The sequence below is a fragment of the Triticum urartu genome, chromosome 2A, assembly GCF_056163025.1.
Source record: "Triticum urartu cultivar PI428250 chromosome 2A, HENAU_Tu73, whole genome shotgun sequence".
NCBI classification, from domain to species: Eukaryota; Viridiplantae; Streptophyta; class Magnoliopsida; order Poales; family Poaceae; genus Triticum; species Triticum urartu.
In genome coordinates this window covers 31,617,222-31,643,898 of record NC_141874.1, presented here as the reverse complement: position 1 = coordinate 31,643,898, position 26,677 = coordinate 31,617,222, and the positions used below count along the sequence as shown (strand labels likewise).

The 26,677-nt window shown below is 47.6% G+C and overlaps 2 long non-coding RNA genes across 4 annotated transcripts; both read right to left on the bottom strand.

Moving 5' to 3' along the window:
* Window positions 1–9,931: 9,931 nt before the first annotated feature.
* LOC147983232 (uncharacterized) lies at window positions 9,932–19,237 on the bottom strand. 3 transcript variants are annotated; one of them, XR_015615596.1, is made up of 5 exons: window positions 19,051–19,237; window positions 17,948–18,014; window positions 17,782–17,857; window positions 17,516–17,646; window positions 9,932–12,196 (listed from the first exon to the last, which is right to left on the bottom strand). It is a non-coding gene; the product is annotated as an uncharacterized LOC147983232 (long non-coding RNA). The 3 variants fall into 3 exon arrangements; XR_015615595.1 differs by lacking the exon at window positions 9,932–12,196 and adding an exon at window positions 13,227–13,493 and having other exon boundaries at window positions 19,051–19,231; XR_015615594.1 differs by lacking the exon at window positions 9,932–12,196 and adding an exon at window positions 13,227–13,493 and having other exon boundaries at window positions 17,948–17,999; window positions 19,051–19,223.
* Window positions 19,238–20,844: 1,607 nt separating this feature from the next.
* On the bottom strand, window positions 20,845–22,707 carry LOC147983231 (uncharacterized). Its single transcript, XR_015614948.1, has 3 exons — window positions 22,537–22,707; window positions 22,148–22,412; window positions 20,845–21,951 (listed from the first exon to the last, which is right to left on the bottom strand). It is a non-coding gene; the product is annotated as an uncharacterized LOC147983231 (long non-coding RNA).
* Between the last annotated feature and the right edge of the window lie 3,970 nt (window positions 22,708–26,677).

The following is a 26,677-nucleotide window of genomic DNA, read 5'->3' as shown; positions in this document are numbered from 1 at the left end:
ATTACCTTGGGTGAAGAATAACTTATTCTGCACCCTGGGTAATGAATCGTAATTTATTTACTATATATATATATATATGACACACGGATGTGCAAGCCTTGTACTAGTAGAACATCCTAGCTAATTACACGGCAACGTTGATCATGATTAATCTAAACCTAGTCTACTTAAGACTCCAACTCAACCTAATCTAATCATACGACAAGATTATTCCTAACAATCTCATCCTATTCTTGACAGTTCGTCTTTGTTGCTTCTCTGGTCTTAACTCGTTGACGATTCATCCCTTGTCGACTCATCTGCTTTCACCACGACAAGTCAAATTGACGGCCTTGATAGCTCTCAATAATCTCTCCTCAATTTCAACTTGGCGAATTTACGCATCGCATCAAATATGCCATGGACTACCCAGCCTTACTAGTAACCCGTGAAATACATCACCCGGTGGACTTCACCATCCACCCTAGTAAGATACATGCCGGCTCCTTGTGGATCACGCCACCCTATGCACTACACCATGCACTCCAGCCTCATGTAGAGACATGGCCTCATTGAAGAGACTCACCTTCATTGGTTTATCGTCCCCACATAGTTGAACTTGATCCTCTCGTCGAGACACATAGATGACCTGGGCACTTCATCTTCAACGCCTTCTCACAGAGATGAGCACTTGGACATGACGACGACCGACCGACCGACCGTGCTAACCCAAATGACTCCTTGACTCTCCAGACTACCCTGGATGACGGTCTTGATGACTTTACGGCACCGCACCTCGGCACCACTGCTCCCATCAACATCGTCTTCCATCACCTTGCCGACGACAGCGTGCCGTCTTCCTTCATGGCGCTCCGCCGAACGACAATCGCCTGATCCTCCTCCTCGCCGCATCATCCAGGGACTTCATGGCCCGCCCGAGGCGCTAGCAGATCGCCACCCCGGGGCAAGCGCGGCTTCAAATCGACCTAGCTTTAGATACCAATTGTTGGAAATTCACCAGGGGACCGATCACATCAAATCACGATGAACACGCACACGCAAAAACTGTTTAGCCAAGGGCTCTTGTCGTGCCCTTTGTTTCTCTTCTTTTTATTTTCTGTTTTCTCGCACCGATGTTACAAACTCACGCAGGACTATGCATAATTATATGCATAACCGGCCAGCACAAACAGACTCAAAGCAGACCTAAACCTACACGTACAAGCTAACCTAGTCCGGCCCTGAGTCGTAAGACGATTTAACACACGGACGTGCAAGCCTTGTACTAGTAGAACATCCTAGCTAATTACACGGCTACGTTGATCACGATTAACCTAAACCTAGTCTACTTAAGACTCCAACTCGACCTAATCTAATCATACGAACAAGATTATTCCTAACATAGGTGATCATCACGTCCGGTTTGCCCTGGCCTTCTTTGCTGTAGTAGACTCCAAACAGCACCGTCGTGGCAGCAATGGCTGCCAGCGACATGACACGGATGCCGTAACCATGCCAGGTGTGGACAACGGCCGCCTTGGTGTAGAGAATGTCGTACATGAGCGAGAGCTCCATCTCCACTACCTTGCACGTGTTATCCCAGCTGGTGGCAAATATTTCCTAGCTTACATGGAGGGTATCACCGTCCGCGCGGACCGAAGTATCAGCCATGGCACGCCTGCAGAGCGGGAGCATGGCGTGCGCGACCATCAGCGCATCCTCATCGTCAAGACAACCCTCCCATCCTGTACTTCGGATCGCTAGTGTGCCCGAGCAAGTAGTGATGAATCTACTCAGTTGACCCATCTTCTTGCTCGAGCTCCGGATGTTGGCCAAGTCGCCTCGCCATAGCGCAAATGCCCTCTCAGCGTACTTGGTAGCACCCACGGCGAAGATGATGATGGACGCCCGGATCAAAGCCCCGCCTCCACCGCCGCCGATGTACACATGCTTGTACTAGCACATAGGTGGCTCCTCCGATCCGTGACGCCACCGTCAGCACATAGGTCGCAGAGGGACAGGTTGGTGAGGGCGTAGGGCGCGACGAAGTTGCCCAGCTGGTACGCCAGCCAGAGGAGGAGCATCCGCACGCCGGAGGCCTTGCGCCGACGGGCACCGGCGAGTGTTACTAGGACAAGATGTGCTGCGAAGCTCGAGAGGACCGCTGCCTGAATCTCCCATATATTGAACAACTGCGCTGTCCGGTACACCCATCCTTGTTCCATTAGCTGTTCCATCGTTCTCTTGCACGTGGTGAAATCAATGTCATACTACATCGAGGATGCATCTACAAGACTACAACTAGTTAAGTAGACGACACCCGCCCACGATGCCGCGGAATTATAGAATTGATTTCTAAATATTGCACACAAGATAAATTAAATCTCTGATTTAAACTATGCGAGGATTTCTGTAGATACAAAAAAGCAAAATAAATAAATAAAAAGTTGAACATGTCATAAATTAAATGTGGTGGCATTTAAAGTCCATTATGCATGTTGCAAGGTAGAGAAATTCTCATATTCAGATCAGATGGATGTTACTTGACCAAGCTAGCAAATTCAACGACTATAAATTTGGATGGTGTAGAAGCATATGCTAGGAAAGTGATGAATAATAACTTGTAGTGGGGTTTGTCTATACAAGATACTAGTAGCTCACACATTGTTGCAGGAATGTTTTGCAATATATTTTAATAATATCTGATTGTGTGGAAAATTAATATATTTAGAGTAATAATATATATGAGTAAAATTATATAATTATGAATAGTGCAATAGAATGAAAATTTTCATGCATGTTGCATGCTAGGGAATTTTTTCTATGCATAGTTACATGTTGTGGTGGGCATTTTCTCGTGCATATTCCATGCTGACATGGCATGTTTACATGTTGAGCAAACTATGTTAGTGGGGCTAGCTATTTATATAAATATAAAAAAATATAGATAAGTTGACTGAAAAACGATGTGGGGCATGTCAGTTTTTTCAGCCGTTGGATAGAAATTGGACGGCTCGTCTTCTTTCTTCAACCTCCGGTCTTTTTCTTCCTCGGGGCCGCCTGCTGCTGTCACCCGCAGTTGGCAGCGCTCCCGCATGCGCCTGACTGCCCCACCATCCCCTAGCCTTATCCCAGTGACATGCTGCCGCCGTGCTCGGCCATCCCTCTAAACCTCCTCTGGATACCAGACTTCTCCGGAAGGACCAGCACCCCTACCTGTATGAGTCAACCTTCATACTCCCCTCCACCTGCCACGTCGCTGCTGCATGGTTCACATGGTCCAAGGCCTCGCGGGTATCCCCACGCCTCTCTATGCTCGCCCTGGCGTTCGGATTCCAGATATCCAAATTTGAAATTCAGGCAATTTAGTATAGCTGTTGCGCTAATCATAGTCGCGTTGGATACATGCGTGAGAGATGCAGAAGACGGATTGAGATCAGGATAACATACCGGCAGAAGACGGATTGAGATCAGGATAACATACCGGCGGGCCTCACAGGTTGTTGATCGGCTGCTCAGTCGATCGATGGATTAAGCTCGAGGATAAGTACCATGAAGCAGCTACCTTGAATAGACGTACAAATGGTACTGTTGAACTAGCTAGCTTTACAGGTATCTGTCAGGTGTGCAAGCATATATATGGGAGGCATCATTTGCAAATAGTACATGTATATGTACAACCCTATATATGGTAGCACTATGAGAACTACCGGAAGGATATAAATGTAACTTCACATGGCAGTGGGATACTAAGAGCATCTATGGCCGGACCTGCCAAATCCGTCACCCTATATGCGCCCGCGGACAGTGACCGGGCAATCCTTAAATCGGCGCGTCCACAGCTACGTATCTCATATCCGGCACCCAATATCCATCCTAATGCAACATAAACTCGTACTATGTAGATCATCAAACGGACATATTTGGCAGGAAACGAACAAATAAACTGATATCAAACAGACATAATTCACATATAAACATCACCAAAAGTTCAGCACAGTTCAACCATCCGTCTTTTGGGTTCTCCTCTTTGTGCCAGAGTTCCGGGTGAAAACCTTTGTCTATTTCGACGCTTTGCATCATCCTCCCGAGTAAAGTCGTGGAGCTTAGGTGCCCTATATCGTGGTGTGGTGTTGTCTTCAGTCCTTCATGTACTCTTTCCGATAACATAGTCGCATGCGTTTGTGTTGTCCAGTTATTTAGGTGTCTGCTTTGTGGGAGGGTTGCCTCACTAGTAGTACCTTGTATCTTTCGGTCGTGCGCTTTGATTTATGTCTTCTCTATATACGAGTTCCTGACTGTCTACTACAATAAGTTTTGTCCGGCTCCAGTGAGCGAAGGGCAATGACGGCGGCGCGACTTTGGCTCACTTCAGTGTTTGTAGTAATCGCTAGATGGTCTATGATTCTAGATGCAATTTTTATTATTTCTGGTGTTCATTGTACTATCATGATTGAAGAAGAATAGATTGAATGTTTTCTGAAAAAGAAATGCACGTTGGTGAGATACTCTCTTATGTCTTTTAATCGGTGGGCGGAGAGAGTAGGAGCAAATGTGCATGCCAGACAATTAGAAGGAAATCATGAAGCTTGCATCTATTTATTGCGCTAACTAGAAGATCGATCAGAAAGTGTCGCTAATAGCTTCCAAGTTGGGTCACAAGCTTAGTAGGAATAGATCGATTACCTACCGAGAGTGCATGCAATTGTGTTAAAGACTTGGAGCACTCCCTCCAAATATAGCACGCATACATATGCTACCGCGCGTGTACGTGCGTGTATGGTTGCATATTGGACATCAACTCACCGTGAGGTAAATGAGAGAGACACTAAATTTGGAACAAACTGAGTAGCCGAGTAGGTAGTTAGCTTGTCAATTGCCCACACTAAATTTGGAACAACGCAAGTAGGTTGGTACGTGGCGCTTGTCAATACTAGATTACATCTTAAGGGCATATCCAGCAGCTTTCCTGTCCCAAAAAAAATCGATATATAGAGAAGTTGACACAACAGTTTCCGTAAACCAAATGATTTTCTGAATTTGAGCCTAAAAACGCCCCAACTTCCGCATATATAGAGGGGAAGATTGACCTTCCCCTGTCCTTGACATCACGTTGGCGGATCACCTTCCTTCCCCGTTGCCGATCGAGCGCAGTTGGGCCTCCACGTCACTTTCCCTCCGCGTCGCCGGTCGGGTGCGGTCGGGCCGCCGCTCCACCTTTCCACCCCGTCGTCGGCCAGACACCGGTGCCGCTGCACCGGTCCCCTGCACCCGGGCGCACAGCAAGGGCTGCAGCCTGAGCCGGCCACAGTGCCCCCAAACCCCCGTTGCCGCCCCTGCCCCTGGACGTGCCACACTGGTAGCCTCCCGAGCCAGCAGTCGGCCAACCACCGTCATAGGGGTAGGGGTCAGGCGTCGCCGCATCCGCCTGTGCCTTGCCGGCTCCTTGTTCGGCACCGTCCCAGGAGAGAGAGAGAGAGATGCAGGCGAAAAGTGAAAAATAAAAATAAAATAAAAATGACCCACCAACAGATGTGGCCCATTTGTTAGATAGTCTTGCATTCCAGGTCCACCCAAACAAGATAAGTTCTAGGCCGGAGGTAGAAATTGAGAACAAGAATATAACCATTCATGTATTGTCGAAAACACAAGGTTGCAAGATCTTAAATTCTAGGCTAAAGCTAGAGGTTAAGAACAAGAAAACGACCATTCACATGCACAACAGAAGTTCATGCAGATAAATACATTCACAAACAGAGAAGTATATTGGGGTAGATATATTTGAAATTTGCTACAACACACCATGAGAAACAATAAAAATAGAGGAAGATTTATTGTGTAGCTGCTGGAGATGCTAACAAGGGGAATAAATACATATGTAGGTATTGGCATGTAGTCTCGGATATGCATCATGCATGTTGCCTACTTGCAAACGCGATGAACGAGCCGTACGTAGTGATAATGATATATCTGTATGTATGCTTGTGAGGTCGATGCCAGGAATGTTCATGAGTGATTCAACATCAATTAATTCTACTAGAACAAAATTTATGACGGTGGTACCATTGCCAGCCCTACCCTTGGACCGAACGTCAAGTTCACGGGGCCGAGCTGGACGCAATGAGCAGAACCTGAAGACGAAACTCCCTCCTCACCCTGTAATTCTGAACCTACCTTCTGATGTAACTAGTGTAGTGTTGTTGCTCTAGCCGTGGAAGTAGCCCGAGACATGTGCTGTGAAGTACCACGATATGACAGCAGCCGCAAGCATGGGAGCAGTCGTCACGTCATCGGGGTGTTCGTCTTCTTGGACAACGGCACCGTCCAGCAGCACGCACGGCCGCTGGTCGCGTTCGTCGAGCCGCTCAAGGCCAACGCCGCATCCCTCTGCTCAGGGTCTGTTTGCATTTTGGTGCCAATATATGACAGACTAACAACAGTCTTTGACTCCATCTATATACAAGCCCACAGCAGCACAGCAGATATATTCAACAAAGGAAGGGCTCGCCCCTTAGCAGTAAACTTCCCGTCCATAAATTAGGTGTGCAGCAGGTGCTTAGCATAGCAATTAAGTAGGTCTACTGAGGTTACACAGAGCCAAAACAGCGTAATAGTCTCGCAAATTCACAAGTATGAGGGCTTAAAGCATCCTTAAATTGCTAAAAGACCGAGGCTGATACCGGCCCCTACGACATGATGTTAAGGATCCCCACGACCATCACCGGGATGGAAATCAAGGTGAGGACATTGCATACAAGCTCAATCCTGTCCAGGTTCTTCTTAAGCCTTGCCCGTTCCTCATCACCGCACCTGCATAGGAATTAACAATTTGGTATGTTAAGTACCGGAAAGGATGTGTGCATGTAAAGAAAGATTGTTACACAACTGCTACTTTCAAGGGTTGACAAGTTGGGAGATTCAAAGTCGGGTTCCTAGGCTGGTGCTGGTGGGCTACAGACTAGTTGTGGAGGCAACATGTTAACTACTCCCTTCGTCCGGAAAAATTTGTCCGTCAAATGGATGTATCTAGCACCAAGTTAGACAAGTTTTTTCGGATGGAGGGAGTACCTGGTAGTCTGACTGAGGCTGACAGGCCGGCTCCACAGCCGCAAGCCAACACACCTGTAACATACTGGTCCTCCACACCACTCCCTCTCCCTCTCCTCTTTGATACTTTTACCACGTTCGAACTCAATGTAGATGGTTGGTACATGTTGGTACATGTTGAACTAATAATATTTAACTAGTATGTTGATACATGTTATTTATTAGAGATATACATGACTACGATTTTGCACCAAAGTAATTAGAAAATCTCTCCCGAAAAAACACAAGATCATTACACCAATAACTGTAACTTTTTGTTCAAGAGTAAAAATTGGCAGTTAACCTACCACCCTAAATTTGTAGCTACAAGGATCTGATAAGATGAAAATGAAAATATGAGGACCTTTCAATAAAAATAGTAGTATACGCGAGGGGCTGAAAAGATGAGGCGTGAAATCCTAAAATTTTGGATCTGAAAACATGGAAAGGAGAAATATGAGGACATTTTTGTAAAACCTTGCTTATCCAACTTTAAAATGGCACCTCTCTGTTAAACCAAAGCACAACTAATAATATTAAACTAGTATGTCGATACATGCTATTTATTAGAGATATACATGACTACTATTTTGCACCGATGAAATTAGAAAATCTCTCCCAAAAAACACAAGATCATCACACCAGTCACTATAACCTTTTGTTCAAGAGTAAAAATTGGTAGTTAACCTACCACCCTAAATTTGGTAGCTGTAAGGATCTGAAAAGACGGAAATGAGAATATGAGGACCTTTCAATAAAAAATAGTAGTATACGTGAGGGGCTGAAAAGATGAGGCGTGAAATCCTAAAATTTTGGACCTGGAAATATGGAAATGAGATATATGAGGACCTTTTTGTAAAATCTTGCTTATCGAACTTTAAAATGGCACCTCTCTGTCAAACCAAAGCACAACTAATAATATTAAACTAGTATGTTGATACATGCTATTTAGTAGAGATATACATGACTACTATTTTGCACCGAGGAAATTAGAAATTCTCTCCCAAAAAACACAAGATCATCACACCAGTAACTATAACTTTTTGTTCAAGAGTAAAAATTGACAGTTAACCTACCACCCTAAATTTGGTAGCTGTAAGGATCTGAAAAGCAGGGCCGAGCCGGCAAAATCGGAGGCCCCTGTGCGAAACTCTAAAATAGGCCTTATCATCTGGCCATCTCTAGGTCTAGGATCAATGTTAACATTATTACCAACTGCGTAATCTTGATCAAGTGACCGGTTACAGGAGGACACTTGTGTTTTTTTATAGCAAACTTATTCATATCTCCTTTCGAGTTAAATCCTTTATCTTTTTTGTTTTTTCACACATTTTTGGTAACCAGATTCATGTTTTCTAAATAAAGATGACTTGAATCTTGCAGTACTAGATGCATAATAAATGAAAAAAAATTAAATTAACTACAAGATTTTAGCATAACTAAAAAGCGGGCAGAAATCAAAACTCAGAGTCAAGGGCTCAAGGAATCACCGGTTCTTGATGCGGCGACGCTTAAAAATTCAGAGATCGGGTGATGGCCTAAACTTTCCTTGCCTTCAGGTGAATCAGGCCGTTCCTGCCGGCTGCAGTTTGGCGGTTCCTGCCTTCCTTCCTGGTCTTGCCCTTATGTTCCTGACTCCTGAAAAGAATCTTTCAGCATTGGAACGGAGCTGCTCGACAAGAGCCCAGAGATTCATGGGCATGGAAGGAGAACTGGAGGAGCCCTAACCTGCCGCGTCCATGGCCGCCAGCACCATAAGAAAAGACGAAGGGACGCCTCGTTGCTTCGCTCTTCACGCGTGCGAGAGCCGCCGGACGCGAGGCAATATCGGCCCAGATCCAAATTTAAGTGGCCCGTCTATGGAGAGAAGTAGTACTGCTGCGTATAAAATTTGGGGCCCCTGAAAACGGGGGGCCCTGTGCGCCTGCACAGGCTGCACCCCCATGGGCTCGGGCCTGCTGAAAAGATGGAAATGAAAATATGATGACCATTCAATAAAAACAGTAGTATACGTGAGGGGCCGAAAAGATGGCGCGTGAAATCCAAAAATTTTGAATCTAAAAATAAGAACTAGTTTAGAAGTCTCAATAAATAAGAGAGACAGATTATGCGAGAAGCTAGGAGGAGGCGGCTTATTTTTTAAGCTGCCAAAAAGAACTGGCCAGTAAAAGCAGCATAACTCGTGAGGGGCAAAAAAATGTGATCACCAAAAAAATTGAAGAAAAGATCATCACAACAGTCACTATAACATTTTGTTCAAGAGTAAAAATTGACAGTTAACCTATCACCCTAAATTTGGTAGCTGTAAGGATCTGAAAAGATGGAAATGAAAATATGAGGATCTTTTAATAAAAACAGTAGTACACGTGAGGGGCTGAAAAGATGGCGCGTGAAACCCAAAAATTTTGAATCTGAAAATAAGAATTAATTTAGAAGCCTCAGTAAATAAGAGAGACGGCTGATGCGAGAAGATAGAGAGGAGGCGGTTTATTTTTGAATTGAAGCTGCCAAAAAGAACTTGCCAGTAAAAGCAGTAGAACTCGTGAGGGGCAAAAAAAAAAGGTGCTACTGCAGCTTCATCCTGATGCATGCAACCAACATGCTATTTTTTCCATTATCCAATCACCGGGTGTCCCCGAAGGGACAACTCCCTCAGCGCGGGGCTTATAAGCTGGTCCCGCTCCACCTCGCTAGCCGATGTGGGACTAAACCAGCGTTGCCGCTCCCCTCGCCGCAGCTCAAAGACGTTGCGCCGGTCCCCTCCACGACGCCGAGCCGCTGCGCCTCCTCTCCCTCCCCCGCGCCGGCGCCCTCTCCCTCCCTCGCCGCCTCGCGCGCGTCGCCGGTGCTCCCTTCCTCTCGTCCTGTCGCTCCACATCGTCCCGAAAATGGGATTTCTCCGATCTGCAGCGGCGGCCGGGACTGCTGCTACCGGTCGTCAGGCGAGGAGCTCGTCTCCTTCAGCCGTGGCTACATGGCCGGCCGCCTTCGTCGCGCTCAGCATCCACATCCAGCACCACCACCTCAAGGCAAGCTGCGGCTACATGGAACTGGAGGACCGGCGCGCTCTGAGAATCCACCGCCAAGCACACCAACACCAAGGGTTTGCTCCTCCTCGGCCCTGTTATCTTGCTGTTGCTGCCATAACATTGATTGCCTCTCTGAATTGTTCTCTGATAAATACTCACACTGAATTCAATCTAAATGGAGTGAACATTTGTGACAAACACATGTTTGGATAATGCAGTGCTATGCTGATGACAAAGAAATGTTCTGTGCTAAAGTTTATGAATAAGAAATGTTTTGTGCTAAGTTTTATACTGATGACAAAGAAATGCAGTGCTAAAGAAACATTTGTGATAAATGCTAGTGCTATATTTTCTGTCTGTGCCTTCCAAGCCTAATCTAAAAAGAGGCCCTCCTCAACATCTTCGGCGACTCACCGACGACGGCGGCGGCTTCTGCGGAAGTCGACCCCAACGACGACGGCTCCTCCTCCTCCAGGTCCTCCTCGTGCCCAAGTGCTCTGCAAGTCTGAATTTTTACAGTCAAGTCTGAAATTTTGGTCTTTACTGTCAAGTCTGAAGTTAGTGGTAAGTGGTAACTACTGAAGTTTGTGGGCGCAGTTGCTTGGCGTTCACACAAGAAGCTGGTGTTTCTGTCAGATCTTTGAATGTCTGGTTTTCTAGTTACAGTAAGTTAGTGTTCATGTCTGTCATTGGTCACACTAAGTTAGTGGTTAACTGGACACTGGTTCAAGTCTGAAATGGGCCTTGCTCCCCTGGGCTACGGCATGTTGCATAATTAGTTGTTTAAGTGTATGGATTAGTAATCACAGATGTTTAAGGGTGGACACTGGACAAAGTTGCATAGAAATTTACTACAGTAATGTGATGAACATTATTAGAAGATGCTTCAGTGACTCAGTACTGATCTATTCTGAGAGATCAAAAGGAAGAGATGGCTATTCCTTACAAAACATGACACAACAATTTCATTTTTTGTTGGTAATTCGAGGAACATCTTCAAGCCCACCGTTCTTATTCGTATTCTGCAATCTTATTTACTCCTTGCATCTCTACCGAAACTGTTCCTTTCTCATCTCTAGAATGGAAGTTTGGGACTGGTCTTCTAGTGCCAGGTTTTGAACACTGACTTTATTTATTCTGAACACTGAGCATCAGAGTAGATTAATTACGGGAGTTATACTGCATGATTCTAGCATGGTTTTGCATCAGAATGGCTTTGCATCAGAGCATCATAATGATTTTGCATCAGAATAATTACAAGAGTTATACCGCATGATTTTGCATCAGAGCATCAGAATGATTTTGCATCATTCTGAAATTTCAATTTGAATCAGAGCATCAGACTAAGTGTTCAGAATTTTCCAGCAAACTTTACTCGATTTGAATTTGAATTTCACATTCAATTTCAGTACAGATCTCTGCATCGTCTGTTTGCACACTTAGCTATTGCCAATACTTAAGCTACGGTCTCTGCATTTATCTGTTTGTACACAGAATCAAATTAGATACAGTCTCTGCATTTGTCTGTTTGTACACCGAATCAAATTACTCTTGGCTGTAGCTGAGCTACCATCGAATTTCTCTTACTCCATCGAATTACTCTTGGCTGTAGCTCTCAGACAAAATTAAGAGAATCAGGATCAAGTAATGCTCTAACAGTTTGCATTAGGCTGTGGTTCTTCCTGGGTGTACACTGATTATTCCTGGTCCACTCGATGCAGTGCTCAAATGATCTGAGTTTAATGAGCACTAATTGAACTCCGGTCGCCTTCTCTCCGCCGGCTCGTCTGGCTGGAGTGGAGGGGAGAGGGGCTCGGCTTCCTCCTCCCCTGTATATCCACCTCATTTTTAGGCTTGTGTGCGTCCTTAATGGCAGCTTTGGGGTGTCTTTGGTCGGCTCGGAGGATCCGACGAGATCTCGTTTCCGTTCTAGTGGCTGCCGTCTCCTTGGATCCCCTCGGCGTCGGCTTCATTGTGGACGGGTTTGGCTATCCCTTTTCCAATAACCTCCATAGTTGTTTTCCTCCTGGTTTGGTCCTATCGATTTGGATATGGAGCCAGGCTAGATCTGCTTCTTCTAGGTTCTTTCTTCCGCTCCAGTCCTGGAATTTGGCAGCCAACAAACAGTGAGCCTTCTCATAACCCCATCAGCAGAGGCAAAGCAAGGCTCTCAATTAACTGAAGGTATATCATGGTACAGTATACTTCTCTTTTGCCTGCAATGTAATAAGTACATGCATGGTTAATTTCTGACTTCTGGGTGCTTTAATTTTCAGCTTTGTTCAATTGATCACTCGAAGTGTAAGAACCAATTCGGTGGGAGTGCTGCTACTATGGTTGAACTGTCCTGATGTCTTCAGTGGATTTGCTTATGAGGACCATGTTATTGATTCACAGTAACGGACTGTTTTGACTGCCAAGAAGACCAGGGAGGAGGCAGCCTTGAGCGAGTCTGGGCAGAGGTCGAGGCCGCGGCCGGGGCTTGAACAACAAAGAATGACAGATTATCATTGATGAGGAAACAAAAAACTATCAAGCGGCTTATCAACCACCTCCACTGTTCTATTATTATGGCGGCCCGAGCCAGTGAGATTGACAAGCCTAGACCAAAAGACTAAGCTTGAGGGAGTACGCATCCCTCTTTCTTTAATCATCCTTTCTGTACCATAATGACCTTATTCCTTCGTGAACTTGTGTTTCTTGCAAATATTGGTGAACCAAAATCATTTTCAACTATAGTTTATAATGAATGTATGTTTGGGCTGAATAATAAGGTACCTTGTTGTGATTGACGATATATGGACCATTTTCGCATGTGGTGCAATACAATGCAAATTGCTAGACAACAACAATAGTAGCAGAATCATTGTGACTACTAGGATAAGACCATGGCCAAAGCATGAACCCTAGCTAATGCTTGGGGAAATAAAATCTATCAAGTCAAGCCTCTCAACTTGCAAGAATCCAAGACACTACTTGTTAATAGTCTTTGGCCCCAATGATTTTTGTCCCAAAGATCTGGAAACGGCAATGGATGACATACCAAAAAAAAAGTGCAGTGTTGCCATTGGCAACTGTTAGCATTGCCAGCCTTTTGGCAAGCTACGAAACGGCAGCTGGTAGCTTGGGATGTGGACGAGAATCTGTTCCTTCTCAGGTTGTTGAATCTGAATCATACAGATATCACACTAGTACCTAGCCAGATAGGTGATGCCGGCCTCTACAACATAACAAGGATCCTAAATAAACCACTAAAAATCTGAGGCTGATGCCGGACTCTACAGCATATGAAGGATCCCCACAACTATCACAGGGATGGAAATCAAGGTGAGGACATTGCATCTGCGCTCGACCCTGTCCAGCTTCTTCTTGAGCCTTGCCAGTTTCTTATCATCGCGCCTGCACAGGAATTCACAATTTGGTGTGTTAAGTACTGGAATGGATGTCTGCAAGTGGAGAAAGATTGTTACACAGCTGCTACTTGCAAGGGTTGACAAGTTGGGAGATTCAAAGTCAGGTTGGCAGGTTAGGGCATCTCCAGCCGTTGACCCCCCAGGAGGGGCAAAAAATCGCCCCCGGGGGGCTAAACCGCGCACTGGGGGCGTGATGCCCCCCAGTCGCGGCGCCCACGTTAGTCAAAAAAATCAAAAACGGCGCAAACATGACTCAAATTTAACGCAAACATCGGCGAGTTCGTTCAAACTTAAACATATTTTACAAAAAAAGAAAAAAACTACCGCGGGCTACCCCCGCCGTCTCCCTCGCCGCCCGCCCACGCGGTTCTACATGCCGAGGAGACTGTAGAACCGCGTGTAGTCACCGCCGTCGTCATCGTCGTCGTCGCCGCCCCCGCCTACGCCTCCGCCGTCCCTGCTGCATCCCTCCCCCGGTTGGCGCGGCGGGTTGGACGGTCCGGGGGCGTCGTCGTCGTCGTCGTTGTCGAGGACCACGACGCCGTGCTCGTCCTCGCGCCCACGCTTGCGGGCGGCGATCTCCTCCAGGGCCCGGCGCTGCCGGACCATCTCGTCGCGGAGGTAGTCGTCCCGCGCCCACCGCAGGGCGTCCTCGTCGGAGAAGCCGCTCCGGGCTATCTCCTCGTACTCCGCGGGGAGGACGGGCTCCGGCTTGGGCTCGACGAGGACGAAGCGGCCGGTGGGTGGGGAGGCGTTAGCGCCGATGCGGACGCCGGAGCTGCGGGTGCGCGCGCTGACCGGCGTGCCCTGGGGCTCCGGCTTGACGGGGCGGAGGCAGGGCGAGCCGCCAGACGAGGAGGACCCCCCGGTCTCCATGCGCCTCGGGGTCCAGGAGCTTCCCCGGCGGCGTGAGAAAGACGGGGGAGCGGGGTACTCGAGGTGCGGCGTGTTGCCGCCCTCGATGTACTCGAGGACGGCCTCCAACGTGCGCCCGGGCACGCCCCACCACCGACGCTGGCCGGCGGCGTTGAGCCTGCCGGAGGGCTCTACGCCGTTGGTGGCCTCGAGCTGCTGGGCCTGGCGGCGGCGGAAATAAGGGTCCCAGAGCGGGCTGTCGAGGACGTACCGTGGCCCCTTCCTCGCCGCCCGCGGCAGGTTTGAGCGGATGCGCGCGATCTCCGCGCGCCGCGCCGCGCCGGTGGGTACCGGGGGCACCGGCACGCCGCCGGCGCTGATCCTCCACGCCCCGGGCACCCGCATGTCCGGCGGGACCGGGTACTCGGCCTCGTAAAGGAGGCGAGCCTCGTCCTCGTGAAGATGGCGGCGGCCGAATCCGTTCGCCGCCGCGCCGTCGCCTGGGAAGCGCTCGGCCATGGGTGATGAACTGGAGACGGCGAGAGAGAGGAAAGGGGGAACGACGGCGGCGAGAGAGCGTGAGATCACCGAGCTCGCTGGGGCGCGTCTTATATAGACCGAGGCGCCGCCCGTACGCGTGCCCGCCGTGTGTACGCGTGGCGGGCGAGGGAGGGCGAGGGACGCGCGTCATCCGGCCTTCACTGCGCCGCCCGTGAGGCATCAATGGCGCAGGCTGACCGGCGCGGCAGCGCGGCAGCTTTGGCATTGATTCGCCGCGGGAAACGAGGCGATGAGGACGACGAAGGGCCGAGAAGAGAGCCGTGTCGCTGACGCGGCGGGCCCGCGGCTTTTTCGCGGCAAAAAAGTTCGCCGCGGCCTTCCTGGGGGCGTGGCTGGAGATGCCCTTAGGAGGCTGGTGGTGGGCAACCGACTAGTTGGGGAGGCAACATGTTAACTACCTGGCAGTCTGACTGAGGGCTGACAGGCCGGCTCCACAGCCGCAAGCCAACACACCTATAACGTACTGGTCCTCCACACCACTCCCTCTCCCTCTCCTCTTTGGTACTTTTACCACGTTGAAACACAATGTCGATGGTTGGCGTTTTGTACACGGAGGCGACAATCCTCGTCCCCCGCGTCCCTCTCGGAGGCGACATGGGGGAACCCTAGCCACCCCCCGCCGCCGGCCCTCCTCCATCCTCCCCTCCCCCTTGCCGACGTCGAGAGCCACCGCTGGGCAAAGCCAGGCAGTGCCGGCGGCGGCGGGGCTTCTCCCCTGGGGCGGCTTCCTTTCTTCCTCGCAGCGGCTCAGTCGCTCCCGGTGGGCTTGGTGGCGCGGCGCTCCGAAGCTCCGGCGGCGGCTCGCTTTGCGGCGGGGTGGAGGGCCTATCCCCGTCTGGTGGTGCCACCTTGACAGCGGCTGCGGCCTAGGGCTCTTGACCCCAGATTGGATCTGGGGGGTGCTCGGGCAGGCCGTGGCTGCCTGTCAGACGTGGTGGCGGCGAGTCTCGTGGCCTCTGGGCATTGTGGAGGTATCGGCGGCGACGTGTGCTCAGCCTGGTGATGGCGGCGGCCGTGCACTGGAGTTGGATTCCTTCGAACAGATCTGGGTGAAAACTTGCTTTCGGCTACTGCCAAGGCCGGCGGTGGCGGCGCTATCTGCGTCGTTCCCTTCTTGAAGGCATCGCCGTGGAGAAGTTCAAGGCCACTCTCTGCTACCTTCGGGGGAAACCCTAGATCGGATGATCGGATGACGGCAGCGCTCTGGTGTCGTTCCCCCTTTGGGGAAGTCATTCTTGGAGGTACACACGTGATCGAGGGACCAGAGGACGGATTCTTTGGTGGAGCGATGCGTCATCTCACTCATTTATGGCGGCGGATCTCGGCGGCATGGCGCTGTGGTGACTCGGCGTCCGATGCGCGGAGATGGACTCGCGCAGGAGGAGGAGGTTGTCTTGCGTCATGGTGGCGTCGGTGGCAGAGAGGCCTGCCAAGGTCGGTGCGTCAGTTCTGCTCTGAGAATGGATCGATTGAAGATGGAGGTGACGGCCCTCGCAGCGTGCGGTGCTCACTGGGAGTGTAACGGACCGGTGTGTGACCCAATCCAGGTAGTGGCTTGGATGGGGCATCCGACTTTAAATGTTCGCCTTTGGTGCGATGTCTGTTTGGTATTAGGCCCGGACATTCGGCACACCTTCATCAAGGGGATAGGAGTAGCAACAGCGTTGCCAAGATGGTGACTTCACTCTTATTGATGTATCACTGTGTATGGTCTTTGGGTATAATTAATAAAATGGCTGGATGCATCTTCCAGATGCAGAGGCCGGAGGTACATCCTCCTTTTCTAAAAAAAAAGATGATTGGCGTTCTTCATTTTTTAGCGGATTTTCCAAGGATGGATAGTTTTTTCTCATTGTTTTTTATATAGCTAACCACTCGTGCTAAGTGGTAACCTGGGTACTTACCTGTCTGTTGCCACTCGATGCATCAAAAATTCTGTTTTTAAAATATACTTTGTAAACTTGGCATATGAACTTTGGTAAAGAAAATAAGATCTTCCTTTTCAATGTATCTTTCCCAAAATCTTTGGTATGCATTTTCCTGGTCAAAAGGTTTGTTTGAGAAAACTTCTAAATACGAAAATACATAGCTGGACACGAGCACATCTGATCTCGGATGAACAGTAAAATCAAATACAATAGCAAAAAAAATGAAAAATGAAATTTTTATGCATCGAAGGTGAACAAGTTTTATGTGGCCGTGCAAAGTTTCATGGCAATGTAACATAGGAGGAGCTCGGGACAGACAAAAAAAATCAGTGCTCCAAGATAAAAATAAAAATTCATAGAAATTTAGGTGGGGTGGAGAAGCTCAGTGGGGTGGAGAAGCTGAGAGACCTGAAGGTGATGCTGGAGCCTATATGGCTATATCTGCTGTACATGGCTTTGGGTTTGGCTTGACGTCAGACAGTTAGCAATTTAGGTGGGTCTGGCTGCTAAGGGACTTGGGCTCAAGTGATACTACTGTACACATACACGACATTCCACAGTCCAATCGATTGACCGATCTCATTGCAGGCATATATATGACTATCTCAGGTAAATTCATAGACGTAATTGCTTAATTGTCAGTGCGAGCAATGGCATTTGATACCTCTCAAGTTCAAAAAGCGCATCCATCTGCTTGCGGCAAGTCCTCATGTGCTCCTCGTACTCTGCCTTCATGCGTTTTATCTCCTCCCGGTCTTTGGTCCACATTTCATCGGTGTAATCTGTCTGCCCCACCTAAAACTCAAGGCAGTGGCATGTATCCATTACAAATACTAGATCAATTGTAGGTTAGACAAAGAAATGATACACGGTACAAAATTAACTAGCAGAGAATAAAACATGTAAATAGAGAGTGCTACCGCCACGCACCTTTCCCTCCATAACCCCACACGACTTAGTTGTTCCGGAATCAGTTCCAGTGACCTCATTCCCAGTTGGCTTTGCACTGAGGAACAAAAGCGCACAAAAGAATTACACATGCACATACTGAAGGATCTCCACCAAATTTTATATACAGTGAAAATGAGATGGTTACCTGAAAGTTCTTGCAAAACCACCCCATAGCACACATTCGCAGCATATGTTGACTGGAAGTTGGCAGCCAGCTCAATATGAACAATCAATAGTTAGAAAGCCGCACGGCACAATGTAATAACATAGACGATATTCAGCCCTACAAAGGATGATATGCATCTAATTGCTACAAATGGTGGAAGGGAAAGCCAGACTTTATGTTTGGATACGGTCAAACCTTTTAGGAGATGACCTTTTGCACATTCACGATACAACAGAGCAAATGATTTTAAATCCTCTTATTATCTGACTGGTTTTTATCTACCAAATAGGTGTGCAGCAAGGCCAGCTTTTGTCCTCCTACCCAATAAGACTAGAATAATATCCCCAACACATGTCAGTCCCAAATACTAAGGTGCTTATAGCCCCATAGTATCTGAAATTGAGGTAACATAAAACGCTGGCCCGACGGCGACAAAGCGGAGGAAGGAGGCAGAATGGCAACATTGCCCGTACGGAACCGAGTCGGGGGAGCCCTCCAATGCAAGCGACGAAGGCGCTGGCAGAGGTTCTCGAACGGCAACAACACAACTGCTCCGGCCGCCGCACGCCAGGTTCGACTACCTCTCCCACAACTCCTCATCACAATTACCAGCAGGAGCAAGTATGAAATCACTCTCACTCCAGAAATTCAGAGTATGTCGGATCCCATCCCACTCTCCATCGAGAGAGACCCACCACGACATCCTGCCCTGAATCAACTCCCAGCCATTCATCCAATCCTAGCTAGGGAGCATAGCATTATACTCAATCCCACGAGAGAGCCATGGGCTACAACCGAGTCAAAATCGCTGCTCCAATTTCCAATCGTGGAACCTCAATTGAACGACAAGCCTTAAAAAAGAGGGAGCTTTTTACTGAAGTTAAGATACCGCCGCTACACCTGCATAATCCAACGGCCAGCCGCCCCTGCCTGGATCCGACCAAATCTGCGCGGGATCACGGCACGAATCGGGCACCAAAATCCCCCGCATTGCCGGAGACGATCGCTCAAGAAAACAAAAAGGCAGCAGTACGGCCGGCACACTGGGGAGGGGAGGAGAGGGGAGAGGGGGCGGAGCTTACGGTCCCGAGAGGCGAGGCGAGCTCCCGGCGGCGCGCGGCGCGGAGGAGCAGCGAGGCCTCCATGGCCACCGGAGCGAGGCGAGGGCCGTCTAGGGCTTTGGGGATCCGCGGCGCCAACTCACTCTCTCTCTCGCTGTGGAGGTGGAAGTGAAGCCTGGATGGAGAGGACACAAGCGACGCTCCCGGAGCAAGGAATGCTCTCGACTGGAACGGGCCGGGCCGCGTGGGTGGCCCGAGGCCACTCTCGCTCTTTTTGTCTTTCAAAAAAAAGGAGAAAGTTTTATTGTCAGTTTTGTTTTGCCCTCAAGAAACGAAACAAAATTGCTGGGACAAAGTTTTTGTTCATCTGATAAATAGTTCGGCATGCCTTCGGGATATGTTTCACGTGTATTAACAAAATTTCAACATGTTTTTCAAAATTGTTCATCATCCATTTAGACATCGACGGCGTGTATTGCAAGAAATGTTCAAACTGCTTTTTAGAAAAATGTTCATACGTCTGGAAAAAATGATCGGCGTGTTCTTGAAAGACTGTCAACGTGTTCTTGGAAATTATGCTTACGTTTCTGCAAGCACGCCCGACAATTTCAATACATTTATAGAGTTCATTATTATTATTGCACCATAAATTTTAATAGATGGCAAAACGTGTTAATACTAATTGTGTGTTTTTCAAAATTATAATGAAGTTATACAATAATTGTGAGTTAATGAAACCCAGCTACCCTTCTTCATGACTCATCTAACATAGTCCAAGGCCATCTGGCAAATTACTGATCATCGCCCCCACCCCACCCATCACTGGCGATGCCTGCATCTGGCTCTTCCTTGGCCGCCAACCAGTCCCACCCACTGATTCCTTGTGGAGACAGGGTTCTCAACTTAGTCACTAGAGCGGACAGAGGTCTAAGACCGGATCTACAAGTGCGTGAACAAAGAGGTAAGATCTCTAAATCTTCAAGGTTTACCGCACACCTTAATTTGAATACACGCGTATCTTAACCTCGCCACTTGTGTTGTGCGGGTTCTTCAAGCGGTCGCGGCGTCATCGAACCCACCAGCAGAATGAAGGGCAACACCTTGAAGCTGCACAAAAATGTCGTGCTCCTTTGGAGGATACCGCTGACGATGGTGAACAGATCCAGCAGTCCAAACTAAGCAGATACATACCTTCCACCGTCAAGTATATAGTATAAAATTACAGATGTCTGTTTTTGAGCCCGGGCTCAGGGCATCTTCAATAGATTGCATGTTAGTCTTGTTGGTAAAATGTCCATGTCATCAACCAACAAGCTATCATACAACTACTCCAATGGGTTGTATCTAAGGTATCCAATATATGATAAGAAAATAAATGTGATTGCTCTCTATTTCACCTTGGAGCTTGTGCAAAGGTTGTTGGTTATTCTACATACAACTTTGCTCTCTCTCCACATTTATTACATGCTACATCATCACTTTGTCCTAGGTGGCAAATTTACCAACACCTATCTTACAGCTATTGGAGATGCCCTCAGATGATCCCGAAATCCACACCGATAGCTGGCATGTGGATCCGTGCGCCCTGGCGTATTTTCCAGCCGTATGTCGCGAAAATCGCTCCATCCCACTGCGCATTTATTGGGATGGCGCATGGCACTGTTGGTGCGGATCAGCTACTCGCTGGATGGCTCGGCAATATTTCTGAGCCCGTGTGGGCCGTGCATGTCATCCGTCCCAGTAACGGCGTCCACACCAGCTGCCATAAATATCTCCCCACCCACGCCACCCCTCGCACACAACCACCCACTTTTGGTTAAAAAAATCCCCTTCGTCCCATGCATCCCCATCTCTGCCGCCATTAGTTGGATCACCTCGCCCTGAAAATCCATGGAGAATTTTCACACCTTCAGACAAATACGATTTCCACTTTTTACCTCTCCCATGACTCCGTCGACTTGAGCCGGCAGCTGTGTTTCCATGCGTTCGGCGCAGAGTCGGATGAAGAGGCAGATGACTGCAGCCAGCTGTGTCTCCATGCATTCGGCGCAGAGTCCACGGATGAAGAGGCAGATGACTGCAGCCAGCGGCAGATCAGAGACCGTGCATCGATCTAAATAATGCACAACACACTAGAGGAAAGCAAGCTAAACCCGCAACTGAACCTTGAATCCGCCGGCTGTGCCACTCCTGGCGGATTCAGCAACACCGCCGCATCGGATGCAGATGCAAATGCTATTCTTTTCGAATCGACAACAATGGTGGTAGGCACTAAAGCAGCTGCTCGCTGTGTACACTTTATACTGCCCTGCGGTATGCCCCCCGCGCCACTTAAGTAATGTGTAAGCAAATCTCTTAAGCAAACAGAGTTCAGACAATCATAAACATAGCTTTTGCTACGATACACTATGTCACACGCCGTTGTAGAGTGAGGAACAAGCGTGGAGAAGTGCCCAACTGAAACACAATAGAAAATCTCCGAAATAACAACACTACATATTAGAAACTGAAAATTCATAACTCATTTGTCAGCAACACCCAGTGGTCTTGTGCAAGTGTTCCTGCAATGCCCTTCTATCCCGCAGTTCTAGCATTGTCCTGGCTTCCGTGGTTTCTTGGGCGCTCCCCTCTCTTCAATATGAACTTTTAAAATTTTGCACCAACTTCAATACTCACCGAGCAACCATACACGATCTCCTGCATGCAGTTTGTCCTCTAGGTGGACCTTATTCCAGTACCGATCTCCCAATAGTACAAATTATGAAATCGTAGGCCTCGCCCGACGAATCAAAGTTGAGGCCAAGTTCAGGAAGTACTAGACTCTTATCAGGTTCCTCTGCATACTTGCGAACCGACTGCTCCAGAGCGCTCATCCCAGAAGGACATGGTGCCCGGTCTGGTGGCTCACTCCCTAGACAAAGCCTGAATTTTTAAAACGTACATGCTCATTTTCAGGTCAGTCATCTCAGATGCATCTTGTAGATTAATGTCAGTGGTTCTGTACGCTAAATGACTAACAAGGTAAACCACTTCTCTGAAGAAAAATGCACTCTGCATATAAGTGGCATACGTAGCTGAAGAAAAACAGTTGACAATCAAGGGGGCTTTTACTTCACACCTTTTAGTCCAGCCAGGGGCCTCTGGATTGACTCTGTCGATCGACTGCACCGACCTCGTCGGAGATGCATGACGGCGAGGGCGCACAGCTTCCCGCGCTCTGGTACTGCCGCGCTCTATCTGGGCCATCTTCTCCGACCTTTTCAGCCATACCAGACCCAACATTTGAATCCCACAAGACGGGCTCCGTTGTCTGAAAGGAGAACGAGGGGAACCGGATCTGGCTGCTCAAGGTTGCCAGCCAACTCCTCTCTTATAACGGGAACCTGAATAAACAACGACAATCACCGGCAAGAAGGCCGGCTCGTCAGAGTTTTCCTGCGTAACATACAGCTTTGCACAGGAAATCGGAAAAGCAATTTCATAGATCTGTACAGACTACAGACTAACCTGTCGACGGTGTCCAGCAGGAACTCCATACCAGACCCATCCATTCCCTCGCCGTCGACGGCAAAGAACGAGCGCCGCCGCAACCAACAGCCGCAGAACGAGAAGAGAGCGGGGATAGCGGTCAAGCGAGACTTCCGTCCTGGACCATTATATGCAAAAAGGTTCACGTCCTATCCACGGCCCAGCGCGCCATCCCGTGGCCTCCGTCCCTTCCCTACGCTTCGGCCCCACGCATTCACCACTGTTTCGTACGGTGTTCACGCGTACGTCCGAATTTCTGCCGCTCGCTTCGGACGCTCCAGCTGGAATTGTTCGCATCCCGAGCCAGGTATTGACGCGCGCGATTTCGGGTGCAGCTGGGCCCGGGCAACAAAACGCCGCGTCCACAACTGCGGCATGTGTTTCCGAAAACTACCACTTTTCAGGCACGTGACAAAAACCTACCAATTTTAAGGTAACCGGTTTGGGCAACTTAAACATGTTGATGACAGGGGGTTGGCCCACCCGTTAGGGCTGATGTGCCTACCTGCAGTTTTGTCACACATCGTATCCTGGCTGAATTAAAACAAAAATGGTACAACAGAAAAGTTGCTATTCTCATGTTTCCTACCTGCAATTTTGTCTTTTTGCCAGGATTTTCACATAATGCATTTTGTCATGAAACTTTACATAGACACTACAAGAAAATATACCATTTGCCACCAGGTATTTTGTCACCGAGGAGTTTGGTGGCTGTAGATGTACTAATTGCAACCATTTAATTAGTTCCTTGGTCACGATAGGCCTATGTGCTGTACACTTACCAGTTTGTATCGAGGGCAGAAATAGCAACCAAGGACTAATATGCAAAAAGACAAGTCACCACACGATTCCTAGCGTCTCCCCCAAATCGAATCGCCCCTGGCGGCGGCCGATGCATTCCTTGCGGTGGCGGCGGCGGCCTGACTCGTTTTTTTCCGTCGGAGCGGGCGACGGAAGGCGGAGGGCGCGTCGGAGAGCAGCCTCTTCCCGGCAGCGGCGTTGGCGGGCTTGTTCCTCGCGGCGGCAACGACAGGCTTGTTCCTCTCGGCGGCAGCGGCGGGCTTGTCCCTTGCGGCGGTGGTGGCGGGGCACCTGCGTGAGGGAAGGGAAGCAGCTGCAGCAACGGCCGCGTGGGCAAAGAGAAGCAGCTTCGGTAGCAGAGGGGCGCAAGGTCTGCTACCGCAACAGATGCCTAGGGTTCCACCTTCTCCGACCCCAACCATCTCTGCCGCAGCCAGCGAGATCTCGCTCTCACCGTCAACACCAGCAAAGGCCAACCTGTAAGAATGATCTCCCCTCTGTCCTTTGCCTCCTTCCCTGTTTCTCTCCATTAATTTGCTTCGAGTACTTGATGGCTAGATCATGCACTTCAAGTGTTTGTGGAAATGTGGAAGTAAAATATACATGTAGCATTCGGTTTGTGATTTGAAAACTGGCTTGGCCTACAATGTAGAGTTTGGTTTTGTGATTTGAATATAATATGTATGTAGTAAAATATACTGTACAGTATAATCTTACTGCATATTGATACTTACAACATCAGGACTTGTAATATATTTTTGTAGTACAATGTTTTCCAAGGATATACAATTCTATGATGACTATCTTCAAATACTGTTCTATGAAGACTGTGTTTGTATAATGTTGTAGTATAATGTTTGAAGACCATCTTTGTATACAATTCTAGTACAGCATTATACAGTTCCTTTGGGCTGCTGCTGTGATATTATATTTTAGTATAGTGTTACTGCATATAAAATAATTACATATGCAAGCTGCGGCTTTAGTTTGATAAAGTGCAAGCAGGGCAGGTGCTTGGTAAGGCATATGGTTACTGCATATAAAATAATTACATATGCATATAAAATTATTACGTTTGTGAGCAGGTGCTTGGTAAGGCATATGGTTACATCAGAGGTCGGGGTCATGGACCAAAACCAAATAGAAGGGCCTACTCAAGCGCATCAAGCTCAACTCAGCATGTAGTGGAAGAATTGGCCTCTACAAAGGAGATTGTTGCTACGCAACAAGCTCAAATTGAGGCTCAACAATCTCAACTTGAAGCTCAACAGAAGAAGATCGATTGGCTACAGAGTGTCGTGTCTAACTTGGTTGGCATTTCACCTCCTATGACGGCACTAGTGCAACAGGGCTAGGTTTCACAACTGAGCGGCCAATGCCATCTGACGAAATAGGTATGCAACACATCAATCTCAACTATTTTTGTCATTTTTTATTCACAGAAAATACATGTAGCATATTGCTTTTGATAAAGCATTCCAATTTCTGCCATAGGTTCGCTAATGTCTAACACTGTACAAAGGATGTCAAGTTATCCAAGATCATTTGCAAGGTAATGTTATTTTTCCCATGCTCTGGTATTTTAGATGATGCCTCCTGCACCTGCAGCTTGCTTAGATATAGCAGTGTACTTGGTATCGAGATCTTCTAATCACGATAGTTTTTGCTAACAATTCTGTAACGGAAAATGAAGATACTCATCATGAATATATGGGCTTACAAATTCCAATGTATAGCTAGTAATACATGTATACATTTTCAACAGTCATCTGAGACCAGGATATAGACCTGCTCCAACTTCTTCTGATGGAAATGGTATGATCAGTTTGCCTCTGCTTCAAACAATCAATATACTATGTGATTTGGCAAATTTCTTCATGATCTTAATCTTGATGGTCCAAATTTATGAATCACATGCTCTCTAGTGTCGGATAGAGGGTCCAGGTATTCTTAGAAATGGATTGCTAGAACTCAATTTCACCTGTATGAATTGCAAAACGTCTTATATTAATGAACAGAGGTTGTACTACAAAGTACAGCACTTGTATGATAATTAGAGAAGGGGGGAAATAGTACAAGAAAGGTGCATCATTAATTCATTATCAAAGTATTTCTTCCTGTTAAACCATAATCTCGGGTGCACAGAACAGAGCAGTAAAAGGCCTTGCAACTCTGTTTTGGGAGTTTATGTTCCTCAGCAATCAATTAAGAAACTCCAGATAAGATAAGATTGATGGAAGACCGAGTCCTGTAGCAAAGAGAAAACCAGTAGCGAACGGCAAGTGGATGATTTTCGAGGATCCTTTATAGATTTATTGTGTTCTCGGTCGTGGATGATTGTAGATTTTTGGGTGAAACTTTGGCTGCTGACATGATGGTATTGTGGTTTAGAGACACCACGCCATTGTGTCTAGCGTTAGCTACAGCATATTCTGTGATTGTCAACATTCAAAAATCAGCTTTCATAGTTAACTGATGGTAGAAGTTAAGAGCACATTTTCTTTCAGATTTGGTTCAGTTCCAGGTTTAAGAAGCGTGTGTTATTGCATCCTTTCCTGTAATAATGGGGTAATTCGATTATGTTCTCCTCTAGATTGACCCAAGTAAGTCTGAGTTCAGTAGCGAAGAGAAACAAACAAATGGATACTTTCTTTTTGCGGGTAGAAACAAATAGATTCTGCTAGGTTTGTTTTGGATTGTGCCATTGGATAAAACTTCTCTGAAGCACTCTGCTCCTGTATTTGTTGTCTGTGTATGTTCTACACATTTTATCATTACAAGTATGGATAGGTTGCCTATGGCATGCTTGCACTCTTTCTGATGTTTGTCATGCCTGATGTTGTCAATGAAATAACATGTGCTCTGGCCACCATTATATAGGAGATGACCTTGGAGGAGCAGCAGAAAGCAATACTCGCGCTAAAGACTGAGCAGAGAAAACTATTGCCTCTGCATTTCTTGCACATCTAGTAGACTATGTTGGATCTAAATAAAAACAAAATTCGGTGTACAAATGCTAAATGTAATGTTTGGATCATATTGGGGTGTACTGATTGGATCATATGTTCAGATCAGTACTAAACATGGTACTGTACTTTGCAAATGCTAGAGTGGTATTTCCTACTTGCGAAACAAAATTCAGTTTAGCATGTAATGTTTGGATCATAAGTTTACAAATGTTGATTCTGAACTTCTTATTGTCAAATGTCTAAAATTCTGAGATTTCTTGCATACTGCAATTGTCAGCGTGTGACAATATATTGTACCTATGATATAGTTGCTTTCTCATGCCTGTAGTTACCAAGGTTTACAATTTTTG